Here is a 15,626-nt window from a genome sequence, read left to right on the forward strand (position 1 = left end):
AACAGCAATCTTTCATAAATGAATGCCAATTTCCTGCTTTTAAGTAAAATATAACTACTTCTGAATGATAATATCTGTATTTTCAACAAAAATGTGTTAAATAATTTTGGGATCATGTACAGAATTTTAGAGGCACAAACCAACTTTCAAAAAAATGTATTACAGATATAACGCTCATTGTTGCATGTCAGCAAATTGTTAGTCACCTCCCTGATGCCTCACGTACTACCAGTAGTGGTTCCAACCTCTCACCTGCACCAACACCAGCCAGGCACGGGGCCCACACGAAAGGTGGTCCTTGAGGCTCTTCAGCCTCCCCTAGAAAAAAAACACATAGAAATAGTAGATCTAAGTTAATAATATATAATATAATATAATACACAGTTAATTGGTTTTGTTTACAAATTTATTTAACAGAACTCCAAAAATCACAATTCAGGCGCTGTATGTTTTTAAATTGTATAAATTCAATTCGTTTTTATACTATGAGCTGCAAAAAACCAGTCCAGCTGTGTCTGTGTGCACACAGCTATTTTAATTAGTGATGATGAAGAGCCACAGATCTCCACCTCAGAAATTAAAGCAAACCAAAGAACCAAAAAGTGACTGTTTTGCGCTAAAATACTAAATGGTGCATATATGAATGAAAACTCCGGTATAATATATAACCATCTGATTTATTTATTCAATAAAAAATATATATATAAAAAGATTGGGTAACGTTCTGCTTTTACTATATAGAATTCATGTGTACAAGTCATCAAATACTTTTCCTAATTGCTATAACAATGGAAAACACCTGATATATATTACCACATGTAATATGAATACTTATGAACACTCTAGATAGTATCCAATCTTAAGTATACATCTTTCATAAAAAAGTGCAATTTAACTTTAAAATGTTATCCATATAGATGTTGTAGAAACAACTGTGTTTAAAGATGCTGTCCCAAATTGTGGTTACCACTCATATGCTGTATGCACACAGCTTATTGTGCCATGATATATATGTTTCTTAAAATGGTATGAAAACGTTTGCATGTAGAAACAACTGTGTTTAAAATTGCTGTCCCAAATTGTGGTTACCACTCATATGCTGTCACTGGCGTGCGCAGCACATTTTATTAGGGGGTGCACCGTCGGAGGGGTGTGTCTAGCACCGCCTTTCGGGCGTGTCTAGCACCATCTATTGATGGTCAACGCATATAAAATATCCACCCTTGTACCAATCCTAATAAAAAAGATTCATTGTCAGATGTTGTGATGTGCACCAAACAAACACCCCTGATGGCAATCGCTGCAATTACACTGCTCCTCCTCAGCCTGGTCTGGCTCCCCCTCTCTTTCCCCTGCAAGCTGCAGCAGCTTACTTACAAGTCAGTCACTCACTGACAGTTCCAGACTAGTATTGCCGCTGCTGGACAAACGAATGACGTGTCACTGTTGCTGCCGACCGCCTGCCAGTATTGAACTTGTCTTCCTAAGAGGAAGCTGCATGTTGCTCCTCTTCAGTGGCTGGCGTTGGCATAGCATAGAAGGAAAGAGGTGAGCGTGTGACGGGTGGGCGTGCGAGCAGCATGACGTAATCTCATTACATCACACTGTTTTTGTACATGGAGGTGGAGCCGGGAGTTTGAAAGCCAGTGGCAGTGGCACCCTTGATTGACCCAGGCGTCCGGTCAGTAATGCAGTCCTGACAGGGTGCAGCACAGAGGGGACAGTAATCTGCCTGCTCGGTGATTGCTGCATCAGGCATGTGAGATCCGGGTGCCAGACATTAGGGAGTGCCTGTGCGCACCAGGAACCCCCCCTGCGCACACCTATGTATGCTGTATGCACACAGCTTATTATTCCATAATATATAAGTTTCTTAAAATGGTATGAAAACTTTTGCACACTCGTATGCTTTTCAGTTTTAAGGTGCAGTCCCTTGTATATACAAGCAGTGGCACTATGTATGGTGTCCCACGTTATGTGCAAACGATCCTGAGAGCACTTGTCCCGTAATGTGATTGCTGCATATGTGCCATGTATGGCAGCTTACCACTGCAGCCCAACTGGCTGCTTTGCGGGATCTTGCGCTGCACTCAGCGGTGTGTGGTGCTGTCTCTCACCTGTCTATGTCCGCTCAACAGAGCACGGGAAGCTGGTGCCGCTTGTATATGGACGGCTGTGCAGATCTGACTCTCCCCGTCAGCTGGTTGGCCGCATCCTCATTGCAGAAGACCCAGCCAGCGGTTTCTGATTTAAGGAGTCACGTTTGGCCGTCCTTGGTTCCCAGCTTATGGACCAGATCACCATCAGTTGTAGGAATTTGTAGAATCAGCAAATTTTCCCTCTAACTAGTTTTGCACCTGGGTGCTTCCTCAAAGAGTCAAGAGTTTTCATTCATATATGCACCATTTAGTATTTTAGCGCAAAACAGTCATTTTTTGGTTCTTTGGTTTGCACAAATTTATTTAAGTCACATTAATTTATATGGTAAAACCAAAGCACTTAATGTTATTTTCTTTTATAAACTCTTAAAAAACAACCCTATTGTTCATTTTGTGATACTGAAAAAAGTATTGTTAATATTATGCTGATTATAAAGCTTTGGTCTTAATATTATGCTGATTATTATGCATTTAAAACATTTTTGTAAAGCACGCAATAAAAATATTTTTAATTGATTTTGTATTTCTTGTATATTTGTATGCTGCAAAAAAACATTGTTACATGCTTTTATCACCTGTTCATTATTTTTATGGTTACAGTTAATGTGAGTTTTGTTTGAGCCCTGTTTCCGCCTTATTTTCCAAACTGTAACACCACTTTAATGTGAAAGGACAAAAATGTTATGCTGGTGTGTTAAAATTAAAACCAGAAATAAGCTGTATTTTTATTTATTATTTATCAGTGTAAAACCTGTTCAAATGCAATTAGTTAATAGGAAACATAATATACCTTAAGTGGGAAAACGTTCAAGATCCTGACGCCGGAATCCCAACACCTGTCAGAACACCAACGCAGGAATCCTGACAGGGTCAATATCCTGATGTGGAATCCCGACAGCCAGAATCCCGAAGGTAAGTATAGCTGGGAAGGTTAGGGTTTAGCTCTAGTGGGGGGGGGGGGGGGGCTTAGGTTGAGGCACCACCCAGATGGGGTTAGGCTCCGGGGATTAGGTTGCAGGGAGGGGTGTTAGGCACCCCTGGTGGTGTTAGGTTTAGGCACTAAGGGGGAAGGGTTAGAGCTAGGCTGTGAAAACGGGGGGTTAGGTATATGCAATAAGGCGGAGGTGAGGGTTAGGGGGTAAGGGTTAGAATACTTACCTTGCCCCTTTCAAGTTTATGCCCATCAGGATGCCAGCATTGGTATTTTGACTGCTGGTGTCCTGCCCTCCAGTCACGTATACCGATACCCTTAAAAGAAGTGTAAAGTGTTTTTTTTTTGTGGTGACAGTGGGACAAATGAGAAAATCCATTAACATACTAGTGAACGTGTATGAGCCAAATACAGTCACATACAGTACTTCATGTTAAAATGTCATGTATAATGCTATGCACTCTTTCAGAACTGTCAGTAGCACACATTTCAGGAGGGCATAAATGCTATGCACCTGAGCTACAAACTTGATTTGTTGGGACCATCATCTGTGTTGATTTTGCTAAGATAAGTAGTTAACAACAGGTGAGGTGACACATTCATTTAAAGTGAAGGGAACACACAAATCAGTGAACGGTTTCAGACCCTCCAACATGACCCGCCCCACTAGGTACAAAATGCTCTGTTTCTGGACTTCCCTCTTAATTTATGATTTCCATCACCTGTGTTGAACTAGTTAAATGATAAGAAAGCTGTTTCTTCACAGGTGATGGCAAAAATAAATTAAGAGGGAAGTCCAGAAACAGAGCATTTTGTACCTAGTGGGGCGGGTCATGTTGGAGGGTATGCTGTTTCTATAATGGGTTCATTGTGCAGAATGGTAATATGTAGAGTTTGGTAAAAACACCTTTTTAGTGAAATCATAAATAGTAATGTGTAATATACTGTACTTACTGTGAAGTAGTTGGCTATCACTGAAGTCCTAACCTGCCTTCCACTCTCTGTGCTCACAGTTGAAACCAGTAGCCCCACCTGCTGTCTGCGCGTTGCATAATAGTAGTGCACTCCCAGCGTCACAGATCTTATCAATACTTTACAACATCGTCCCTCCAGATCTATCAAAACAACGGAACATAGATATAAATAGACCAAATGTATGTTCTTTCACACCTAGTCACTGTGAGCATCTCCGTCTGGACAGGCACATGCGCCTTGATGTAGAATGGGGAGCTCCCCCGTCCGGGTGGGTGTGCGCGCCCATACAGACACACTTACAATGTGAAGCATCTCCGGGCACTCCCAGCGTGAATAGGCAGACAGATTGCTTAGTTACGCCAGGAGTGAACACCTGCGCCTCAGCCAGCAAAGATAACGCTGGCTCCATCTGTACTGTATGTGCATCATTATACTTGTGCTCTTCAGGACTATCAGGAAGCGACAATGGAGTCTGGAGAAACATCCATGCCCTGAGTCCCTTATAATGTTTAACTAAAAAATAGATTTGTATGACAACATTTGCAGGTGTGTAGTGAGTAAATAACCAGAGTAATGGGTTCTTTCCAATCGACCATCCCTCTCACATTAGTCCTGCCTTAAACTTAGCACACTGGTGAAATAGGTGTGGCGGCGATGTAACAACACATGTCCTCTTGCCCTAGTTAGTCTCAGCTTAATGTGAGTGCAGTCTATAGCACCCAGGACATTTGGCATACGTTCGTTCCTATAAAAAGCTAACCTGACATAATGCCACTGTGACTACTGGCTAGGAAAGCAGATATAGGTGCTGGGGAGGGTCTTGGTTACATCAAGGACCAGATAGCCTGAGAAAGTGGCTTGGTAAATCCTTACCACCCTCCCCGTGACTGACTGAAAGCTCCCAGTAGCCATGAAGTGCAGAACAGCCAGCAGTTTCTGTAGGCCTGATAAGGCTCTTGACTGTGCAGTGTTTGGCTCAAGATGAGCTTTGACAAGATCATACAGGTGTATTAAGTTGTTGAGATTGAGGCAGAACATCTGTATAATCACATCATCTGAGAGTGCATTGAGGTTTAACTGCCCACAGAAGAACAGAGGCCTATGTAGGCTCTGCAGCACCCCTACCTGCTGGTTCCCTTGTTCTGCTTCTTGCTCCTGGGACCTTTCAGTCAGCTGGTGCAGGTCACATTAAATCAGTACCTGGCTCCTGGCTAGAACATAGCCAAACAGCCATGGTTAACAGCTGAAAGTGAGTGCTGCAAGTGAATTGGTGGGCTTTTATTAGCATTCTGATTGGGTCAGTCATAATTAAAATGGTTTTCACATTATTATTTTTTGGGAAGTGGTGCATTGAGATTGTAATGTTTGAGCAATTTTGGTGTGGCTTTTGATGGAACTTAGACAAAAAAAATGGTTTTCACATGTGAAGTTGCACAAAAAAAACAGTGCATTGTTGTTGTGCACTGAGGTGACAGTGCCTGTCTAACTTAGTGGTTCACTTTTGTTCTTGGACTCTGGACAGTTATCTCATTTACATTTTGCTACCTATTCAAGCTTTGTATGCAGCAGATGTCTCTAATATTATTAAGGTATTAATGCAGGCCATCCATAGCTCTGTTTTTCTTATCTTCCTGCAATAAATATCATAGCTATTCTGGGGCATCCCATTTTATAGCTTCCAGAGATTCTGATCTTTATTAACATTATTATAATGTAACATTTTTTTCTGTATGGTCTTTCTACACTCTGCATCAATTTAATTTACTTTCATTACTCAACTGGGCTATGCATAGATTTCATGAAAATGCCCTTCTAGGAAAATTGGTAAAAACAAACCCTTTGGGCCTAAGTGTCAGTATTTCAGAGCAACCACAATTTCTAATTCCCCAGGAAGTACTGATTCCTCCCTCCCTTGCCTCTTTAGTTATGTCTCACAATCCTCTTCCCTCTAGCTCCATTATAGCTCTTTAGCGACTGTTTCAGCCCAGGAGATGCTGTTAGTACTTAAACCATACTTGCCGACATTCTGGCTGCTCTCTACGGGAGAGAGCAGCCAGGACGGCTCAGCAAGGGGGCAGGGGAGGGCTGTGACGTGGGGAGGAGGTGGTCCGGATGCGGGACTGGGTGGAGCAGGGGCTGCGAAGTTTCGGCGGGACATCTTTTAAGCCACGCCCCCCGCTCTGTAATGCCGCGATCCCCGGCATCACACTGCAGGGGGCGTGGCTATGATGACGCGATTCAGCAAGAACCGCGTCATCAACTGCCCGGACCGCCCACTTTACACACTAAGTGGGCGGACGGGCAGGGGGTCCCCTGATTCCGGGAGACTTGCCTGCTCTTCCGGGGGGCCGGGAGGGTCACCCGATTTTCGGGAGCCTCCCGGCCATTCCGGGAGAGTAGGCAAGTATGACTTAAACCTATTATGGAGCAACAGTTTAAAGATTTTCATACCACTTTATCATCAGTAGTGTCTCACTTAGAGTCTAATACTAAGAGATTTGTTGCTTTAGAACAAAGAACAAGTGATATTGAAGATACCATAGTGGCTATTCAGGGCCTGTACATTGATCAAGAAACTATTATTAAGTTTTTATTTAATATTGTTGATGAATTATAAAACAGCAGTCAACGTAGAAACTTATGCTTTATTGAGATGCCAGAATATGTAAGGGATTTGGCTATGCTGGAGTATCTCCAAGGAAACTTGACTCAGGCCCTTAGTATCACTAATGTCACTTCCTCTATAATAATTGAAAGCAGTGCCGTTTCTAGCGGCGGGCGAGCCGTGCAACCGCACGGGGCGCCCGCCGCGGCACTTTGTGACTACTCCTCTCCTCCCTCTCTCTCCCCCCCGAGCGCTCCTGCTCGGGGGGCGGGGCTTCGCGGAATGACACGTTTGCGTCGTGACGTCACGACGCAAACGCGTCATTCCGCGAAGCCCCGCCCCCCGAGCAGGAGCGCTCGGGGGGGAGAGAGAGGGAGGAGAGGACTGGAGATAACCATCGACGGAGGAGGCGGCCGGCGCGCGGGACCCGAAGAGCGGCAAGTTGTAAGTATTCTCTCTCTCTCTCTCTCTCTCTCTCTCTCTCTCCTCCCACTTGACACCTGCCGCACTGTGTAAAATGGGGATACCTGCCGCACTGTGTAAAATGGGGACACCTGCCGCACTGTGTAAAATGGGGACACCTGCCGCACTGTGTAAAATGGGGATACCTGCCGCACTGTGTAAAATGGGGACACCTACCGCACTGTGTAAAATGGGGATACCTGCCGCACTGTGTAAAATGGGGGCACCTGCCTGCGTACTGTGTAAAATGGGGACACCTGCCTGCGTACTGTGTAAAATGGGGACACCTGCCTGCGTACTGTGTAAAATGGAGATATCTGCCTGCGTACTGTGTAAAATGGGGACACCTGCCTGCCGCACTTTGTTAAATGGGGACACCTGCCTACCGTACTGTGTAAAATGGGGACACCTGCCTGCCGCACTTTGTAAAATGGGGACACCTGCCTGCCGCACTTTGTAAATGGGGACACCTGCCTGCCGCGCTGTGTAATATGGGGACACTTGCCTGGTGTAATGTGTAAAAAGGGGACTTTTTTATTTTTATTTTTTCCCCCTGTGGTGGGTGTGATATCAGACGAGGCCACGCCCACTGTAATGAGACCACGCCCATTTTAATCAGGCCACACAGCCTTGTCGGGAGCGCGCGCATGCTTTTGTTCTGGCTATATGGGGGGGGGCACGCAATTTTTTTTATAGCAATGGGGGGGGGGGGGGCGCATTTTGAAATCTCGCACTGGGAGCCAAATTGTCTAGAAACGGCCCTGATTGAAAGTGATCACAGATTGGGATAAGGAATCAGTGTTGCATAACTACAGCAAATGTGACACATCTATGGTTGGAGGACAATAACATTTTGAAATCTGCTAAATTATTTTCTAGAAATGGTGTCAATTTACTTTGCTGTCTCCCATGAAACTTAAAGTTTCTGTTAATGGGACTTCTCATTTATTTGATGAACCACAATGAGCTAGGAAATGTATATATCTATCTGTGGATCGTTCTTTTAGGTCCCCTCAGCGAATAATTTATGTTCTTTCTTAAGAAGCTACTACAGAGAGACATCATTTGTTTAGATTTTTCCTTTTTAATACTTTAATGGCATTTTCAACTTTGTTCTGGATTTAAAATCTAAATTCTGCTAAAAAAAATGTATATTGTCTTTTTGGTATTTGGATGTCTGTCATTTTTGGAACGGATGCCAGACAATATATATATATATATATATATATATATATATATATAGTGACAATGACCACATACACCAGGTAAAAGTCCCGCACTGAAGGTTTATTTACCACAAGTAGGCAAATCACAATATAACAGTAGCAATTAACAGCAAGTCACAGGGTACTTAATAGTTCACAGCATTTCTTAGCATATACAAACTGAATAACCCCTTGCGCTATTTAATTAGAGGCAACATGACATGAATACACTCAGTAGAATAATTATAAGATAATTTTAATATCTATAAAATCAATCATGTATAGGTTACATAGACATAATCATAAAAAATTGAGTTAATTAGTATGCGCATACAAGTAAAAAAGCTGAATGCTAGACCTACTAATTGAGCATAAGAGGTGGATCATATAGCTACTAGTGACCACATAGGGCTAATTCAATAATCATAAGTTGACAATGTCCTTATTTTTGTTCTCAGAATAGGACAGTCCCATTAGATGTGCTCATAGAAATTTAATGATTAAATATCATGTGGTGTGATAAAATAAATATGGAGCCTTTGTTTAGGTATATACCAATAAATGAGTTTAACCAATTGCTCATATATATGAATAGTTCTTTACATGTGGAAAAGCTATCCAGAATACATGGAGGAAATTTGTATATCACCCGGGGCTTGGTGCACAGCAAGCACCTGTAGAAGAAAGCTCCCGTCTTCCACAGTCCGTAAGTGGCGTCCTCCGTCTCCCACTGTGCTGATCAGTTGATTTTGCTCCCGTCTTCAAGCCGCCGCATATAGCGTCCTCCCGTCTCCCGCTTGTCAATCTCGAGCAGCGCTGCATATAGGGCACCTTCTCTGACGCGTTTCGCTTCTAATTGAAGCTTCCTCATAGAGTTTTTACTCTATGAGGAAGCTTCAATTAGAAGCGAAACGCGTCAGGGAAGGTGCCCTATGTCACCCAGTGGACATTGCTTATAGGTCCACATTGATGTGCAGCGCTGCTCGAGATTGACAAGCGGGAGACGGGAGGACGCTATATGCGGCGGCTTGAAGACGGGAGCAAAATCAACTGATCAGCGCCTGCGGTGCGCAGAGCTCCGGGAGCCGGACCAACCTCTCTCTCTCTAAGCGATCAAAGGTGTGTGCACGAGAGCCAGACACAGTGGGAGACGGAGGACGCCACTTACGGACTGTGGAAGACTGGAGCTTTCTTCTACAGGTGCTTGCTGTGCACCAAGCCCCGGGTGATATACAAATTTCCTCCATGTATTCTGGATAGCTTTTCCACATGTAAAGAACTATTCATATATATGAGCAATTAGTTAAAATCATTTATTGGTATATACCTAAACTAAGGCTCCATATTTATTTTTATCACACCACATGATATTTAATCATGAAATATCTATGAGCACATCTAATGGGACTGTCCTATTCTGAGAACAAAAATAAGAACATTGTCAACTTATGATTATTGAATTAGCCCTATGTGGTCACTAGTAGCTATATGATCCACCTCTTATGCTCAATTAGTAGGTTTAGCATTCAGCTTTTTTACTTGTATGCGCATACTAATTAACTCAATTTTTTATGATTATGTCTAAGTAACCTATACATGATTGATTTTATAGATATTAAAATTATCTTATAATTATTCTACTGAGTGTATTCATGTCATGTTGCCTCTAATTAAATAGCGCAAGGGGTTATTCAGTTTGTTTTTGGTACACCTGGTTTCAATCAGGTGAGATTGTGTTGGCCATATCCACAGGCCATTATACCCTGCTTGCGGCTATCTAGATTGCATGAGTTGCGAGAGCAAGTTTAGATTTTTGTGTGGAGTGGGTGTGATTACAGATATAGACACCCATCCGCAACTGTTCAAATGTAACCAATATTAATAGCGCCTGACATTAGTATTAGTATTTCTTAGCATATAAAGTGTAAATTCTCCAGAAACCATTGATCCAGGACCTTTAGCAGTAGACAACCCCTGGCCTTTCAGCTGGGTAAGTAGTTCACCATCAGGATGACTGTCTCTTGTGTCTGAAGCCATTTTAACAGCAATCTGACAGGTATCTGCAATCATGCTTGCTGTTGCTCAGACTTGATCAAACTGAATACCTGGACTGGATTCCACACCCTGCAATTCCTCATCCATATCAGGAATGTTTATACTGTCCCTGTGACACTCCTGCCCCCGAAGCTTCAACCAACTTGATGAAGCTGTCAATTCTTCAGGCAACAACTTTGTACTGTACCTTTATCTCCAATATGCATCTGGGAAGACACCTCTTCTCCACCTCCTTCCAGATTCTCTCCTCTTTATCCTCTTCCCCTTCTCCTAGCTTCACCATAGGGTTGACTGGAGGATTGGGAGTTCAACATTTCCTAGAGAGGCAATTTACATTGAGGTTGAGCTTCCCAGGGCAATGTTGCACTTCAAATATGAATAGCTGTAGAACCAAAAAACAGTGGGTCACACAAGCATTCACCTCTTTTTTCATGTGCATCCACTGTAGGGGTGCATGATCTGTAACTATCTGTAACTCTCTCCATTACAAGTAGTACCCATTTAATTGCCAAGCACTCTTGTTCTACCATGGAGTACTTGTGCTCCCTGGCTTAAATATAAGATGGGCTTTTCTTCACCATCTACCACTCTGTACAAGACTGTACCCAACCCTGTTCCAGAGACATCAGAAGGCAAAAATGTTTCCTAAAGTCTGGTGCCTGCAAAACAGGTTTTGGTTCACAAAGTCTGCCTTAAGTCTTACCAGGCCGCTTCAGTTTGTCAAGACCAGATTATCTTATCAGGCAAGTTTTTATGTAAACAGTCAGTGGGGCTGCTGGTTGCAAAATCAGATGTAAACCTGTGATAATAACCCACTAGACCTATAAACATCCTGAGATGAGTCTTCTGTTACAGTTTAGGCCATTGTACCACTGCTTGGAACTTACAGTGTTGGGGTTTAATTTGCCTCTTTCCTACATACCCCAAGTACTTTACCTCTACTGTTCCTATAGCACACTTTTCGGGGTTAGCCGTAAACCCATGTGCCCGCAAAGATTGTAAAGCTGCTTCTACCTTAGGAAGGTGAGCATTCCAATCCGAGCTAAAGATGACAAGGTCATCAAGGTAAGCTGCTGCATACTCCCGATGAGGCCAAAGCAATTTGTTCATACTGTAGCTCTCTGAAAGATTGCAGGGGCTCCATGTAAACCAAAAGGGCAGCACTGTATATTGGAACAGTCCTTTCAGGGTAGAGCAGGCTGTTTTTGCTTTGGCAGCATCAGGTAACTGCCAGTAGCCTTTTGTCAAGTCAGGAGTGGTAAGTATAAGCTTTTTGCAAGGTTCTCTACCGGTTTGTCAATGTGATGCAAAGGGTAGGTATCAAACTGAAAGATCTAATTCAGTTTCTTAAAGTCATTGCAGAATCTTAGCGCTCCCAAAGGCTTGAGTACCAGCACCATCAGGTTGTGCCACTCAGTGATTGACTCTTTTATAACCCCTAGTCATAGCATCTCCTCTAATTCTCATTTAACCGCTGCCCATTTGTCATGACTGTGGTTTTTGTGAACCCGGTGTTAGTGATGTCTGTGCGGGCGACTGGATGACTATGTGAATATTAGGCTGGTCTGTAGGAATCAGTGAGAAGAAGATGCAATCCCTGACCGGGGATCGAACTCGGGCGTCAGCAGAGGAAGCCGTATCCTGACCACTGGATCACCAGGTACTTTGATAGTAGGTTGATGAATGTATAGGTGAGATTGAACTGGATATAGTGTCACAGGAGTAGGTGCTTATGTATTCGAGGTTACTGGCGAGATAGTAAGACGGACTGGTTACTGGTGAGACTGAGAACCAGGCTGGTTACCGGTGAGACTGGGACGCAACTGTAATCCGGGCTGGTACCAGATATAACTGGAAACGCAACTGAAAGTAGAATGATGACTATGGCTGTGACTTTAAGACGAGGCTGAAGAACACTGCGGCTGTGACTTTTTAGATGAGACAGTAGAAAACTGCAGCTGTGGCTTTAAAGATGAGACTGGAATACTGCAACTGTGACTTTAAGATGAAACTGTACAATACTGTGACTGTGACTTTAAGATGAAACTGTAGAAATACTGGATATCAATGGTAACACAACTGTAATCCAGAATGGGTAGCAAAGAGCAGAGTTATACAGGAACCGAAGTACAAGTGTTACCTTTAGGGAGCTCAGCTTCTAAGCTCACACAGAGCTGTGTGTGACACGAGGAACTGGCAGAGTTTCCAACTCCAGTCTCCTGACTTATACTTCCTGGTCCTTGGTGATTGGTGAGCAGTGTCGGATGATTCAGAGAGTCTCAGGCTGGCACAGGATTGGACAGCTCTGGGTCAGGAACAGTCACTGTCATGTGAGTACTCTAGACTAGGCTGTGATGTGGAGTGAGACCTTGCAGGCCGAAAGAACACTGCAGCCTGAACTTCTGCAAACAAACAGAGGATGCTGGCATTTAGGCGTAAACTTCAGATTGCTGAATTCAGACTCACACAGAAGATTAATCACCACAGGTGGAGCTCGTTAACTCTTACCTTCCAGGCAGAGAACTCATGACTCAGGAAACTCATGGAAATGGCAAGCTGTTTATCCCAGTGAGCAGAAAAGACACAGGATCCAGGACAGATGGCAGGGGTACGTCACCCAATATGAGAACTACAATCATGATCGTGACACCATTTAGTTTCGGGAATACAATAAGGCTTTTGTTTTATCACCACCCCAGGTGGTATAATAATATTATCTGGGTTTTCCCAGGGAAAGCTGAAAAATATTCCAGATTCCATGTTATCAGGTCTATTACTTCCTGCTTTTGGCTGACTCTTAATGAGGCTTCAAAAGGTACCTGACAATCTGGAGTTTTTAGTACAAATAGAGAAGGTTGGCTGGTACTTTCCTTCCATGGATAGCAGGTTTTAATAAATGAACATGGTAAATTTGTACCTCTTACCGCTGGCTTGAAGAAGTGATTCACCACTGTATCTATAATAATTACGCTTTTGACATTGCTGAGCTAAGATCACATGTTCCTTTACAAGTGGCTAAATTTGTCTTAAGCAGCAATACAGTTGAGACACAAATTGAACTACGTTAGGCTTTTGGGGTTGTTGTTGTTGTTCCCACCCTTCCTTTAAGAGATCTACTGTAGGATTCCTCTAGGCTGTCTACCATAAAGTAGCTCAAAGGGACTAAACCCTGTAGATAACTGGGGTACCTCTCGAATTTCAAACATTACATAAGGCAAGAGCTGGTCCCAATCTCTCTTATCCTGGGATAACACTCACCTTAACATGTGCTTAAGTGTTTGGGTAAACGTCCTCTAATCCGTCTGTTTGCAGATGATACACTGAGGTGTTAATTCTCTCTATCTCCAACAGATTCTACAGATCTTTCATTAACTTAAGCTGCCCATACACCTAAAGATTTATTGTCTGATCTGGCTGGTTGGAATGAAAATCTGGTAATGGATGGGAACAAATGACAATGACCATTTGCTCCGAAATGCCAGAAAACTGACCAAAACGGTCTTTCAGACAAATTGGTTAAATCAAATGGATTTAACCAATTTTTCTGATTAATCATTTTCGTCTGTTTTTCAGTGTTTGGGAGCAAATGGTCAATTGTCATTTGCTCCCATACATTACCAGATTTGCATTCCAACCAGCCAGATCGACAACAAATCTTTAGGTGTATGGGCGTCTGTCAAGACCTCATTTGGAATTCTCAAATGTGTATACATTACCAGTTCCCGGATGATAGTGCTAGACTTAATATTTTGCAGTGGTAAAACCTCAGGAAACCTGGTAGTGTAGTCAGCTGACCCTAAAATACACTTATGCCCATGAGCAGATTTTGCCACTTGACCCACTAGATCCTTACCAGTTTGCTCGAAAGGCACAGAAATAACAGGTAAGGGTACCAGAGGTGCTCTAAACTCTTGTCAGGGTGATGTTTTCTGGCGCACTGGCATTCCTGGCAATACTTTTTCACTGTGGAATGAATGCTTGGCCAAAAGAAGCTTAATTAAAGTTGTTGAATACTTTTCTCCTTTACCAAATGTCCACCCCACAACTGCATATGAGCTGCCCTCAGAACCAGCTGCTCGTGTTTTCTGAGAACTAGCAACTGTTCAACCTTGTTCTCCTGTAAATAAGCAATCCGGTATAGTAAATAATTTTCAACATATAATATGGTTTGCCCACAGTGTCAGGCTCCGGAGCCTTACCTCCGGTGGGTGCTCCCGCAGGTTACCATCCCACTGGTTGGCGCGGCTGTGGTATCAGGGAGCTGCTGGCGGTGGGTCCTTCTGGACGGATGTGCGGCTGCCAAGGGCCGGGGGTCTGGAGAGCCGGGCGCTGCGGCGGGGATCGCTGCGGTAAGGTCCTCTAGTAGTGACACAGTATGGTGTGTCAGAGACAGAAGCTGGCTAAAGCTGTGTGCTTAGACTAACAATGGGAGAACAAGAAGGCTCTTGTGTGGGCGCACTCTGTACAGGAAAAGAGTTCCTATAATGTATATCAAGGAATGTTTAATACATAACTTTTATTGGTAATGATATACACATGATTTATCCATCTAAATGATCCATGAAAGAATAAAGAATTAAAAAATGTTAAAATGTTCTGGTCTCTTTGTTCCAAAGATCGATTGGAAAGGTTGTGGACACGGAATTGTCATACCATCATTTCCCCTGACCAGTGCAGATTTCTGTATTAATCGGACCGAGGAGTGGTCAAAGCATTATTATGAAAATATCCGACTATGATCACTTATGTTAAGTGGATATGTTGCTAATCAATGGTCACCAGACTTTAGCACCTGAATAATGCCACAATTGTGAGTGGAAAAAATATTGGACTGCACTGAGTATTCACTGAAAAAAATGAGAAGATGTAGAATAGAAATAGTGGTGATACTGCTGTTGGCGTGTTCTTCTCACACAGAGAGGAAACAGATTCCTAATCTACAACACCAGGTATTCACAGGCAGTCTCCTTTCCTGGTACTAACCTGGCCCAACGCTGTTTAGCTTCCAAGATCGGACGAGATCGGGCGATGGCAGCATGGTATGATAGTAGAGGATAGTATGATCAGTACGCCAATGAGAGTGCACCTATATAGGAAATGATTAAGTAGGAAATGATAGGAAGAATAGAAAGGAGAAGGGAAATAAAAGAGTGAGCAAAAATAGGTGGATCTGCTTTCCACATTAGGCATGGTTCAACAGAACCCACGTTCGTGGTTCTGTGCTCCGTGGATCG

The 15,626-nt window shown here is 43.2% G+C and overlaps 1 protein-coding gene and 1 pseudogene across 5 annotated transcripts in view; one reads left to right on the forward strand and one right to left on the reverse strand.

Annotated features, from left to right (window-relative positions):
- Positions 1-15,626, forward strand: part of ARG2 (arginase 2) — a 926,201-nt gene that overhangs the window by 357,216 nt on the left and 553,359 nt on the right. The gene's annotated exons all lie outside the window — the stretch shown is intronic.
- Positions 15,327-15,445, reverse strand: LOC134981871 (5S ribosomal RNA; annotated as a pseudogene).

The sequence above is a fragment of the Pseudophryne corroboree genome, chromosome 12, assembly GCF_028390025.1.
Source record: "Pseudophryne corroboree isolate aPseCor3 chromosome 12, aPseCor3.hap2, whole genome shotgun sequence".
In the NCBI taxonomy this organism is placed as follows: Eukaryota; Metazoa; Chordata; class Amphibia; order Anura; family Myobatrachidae; genus Pseudophryne; species Pseudophryne corroboree.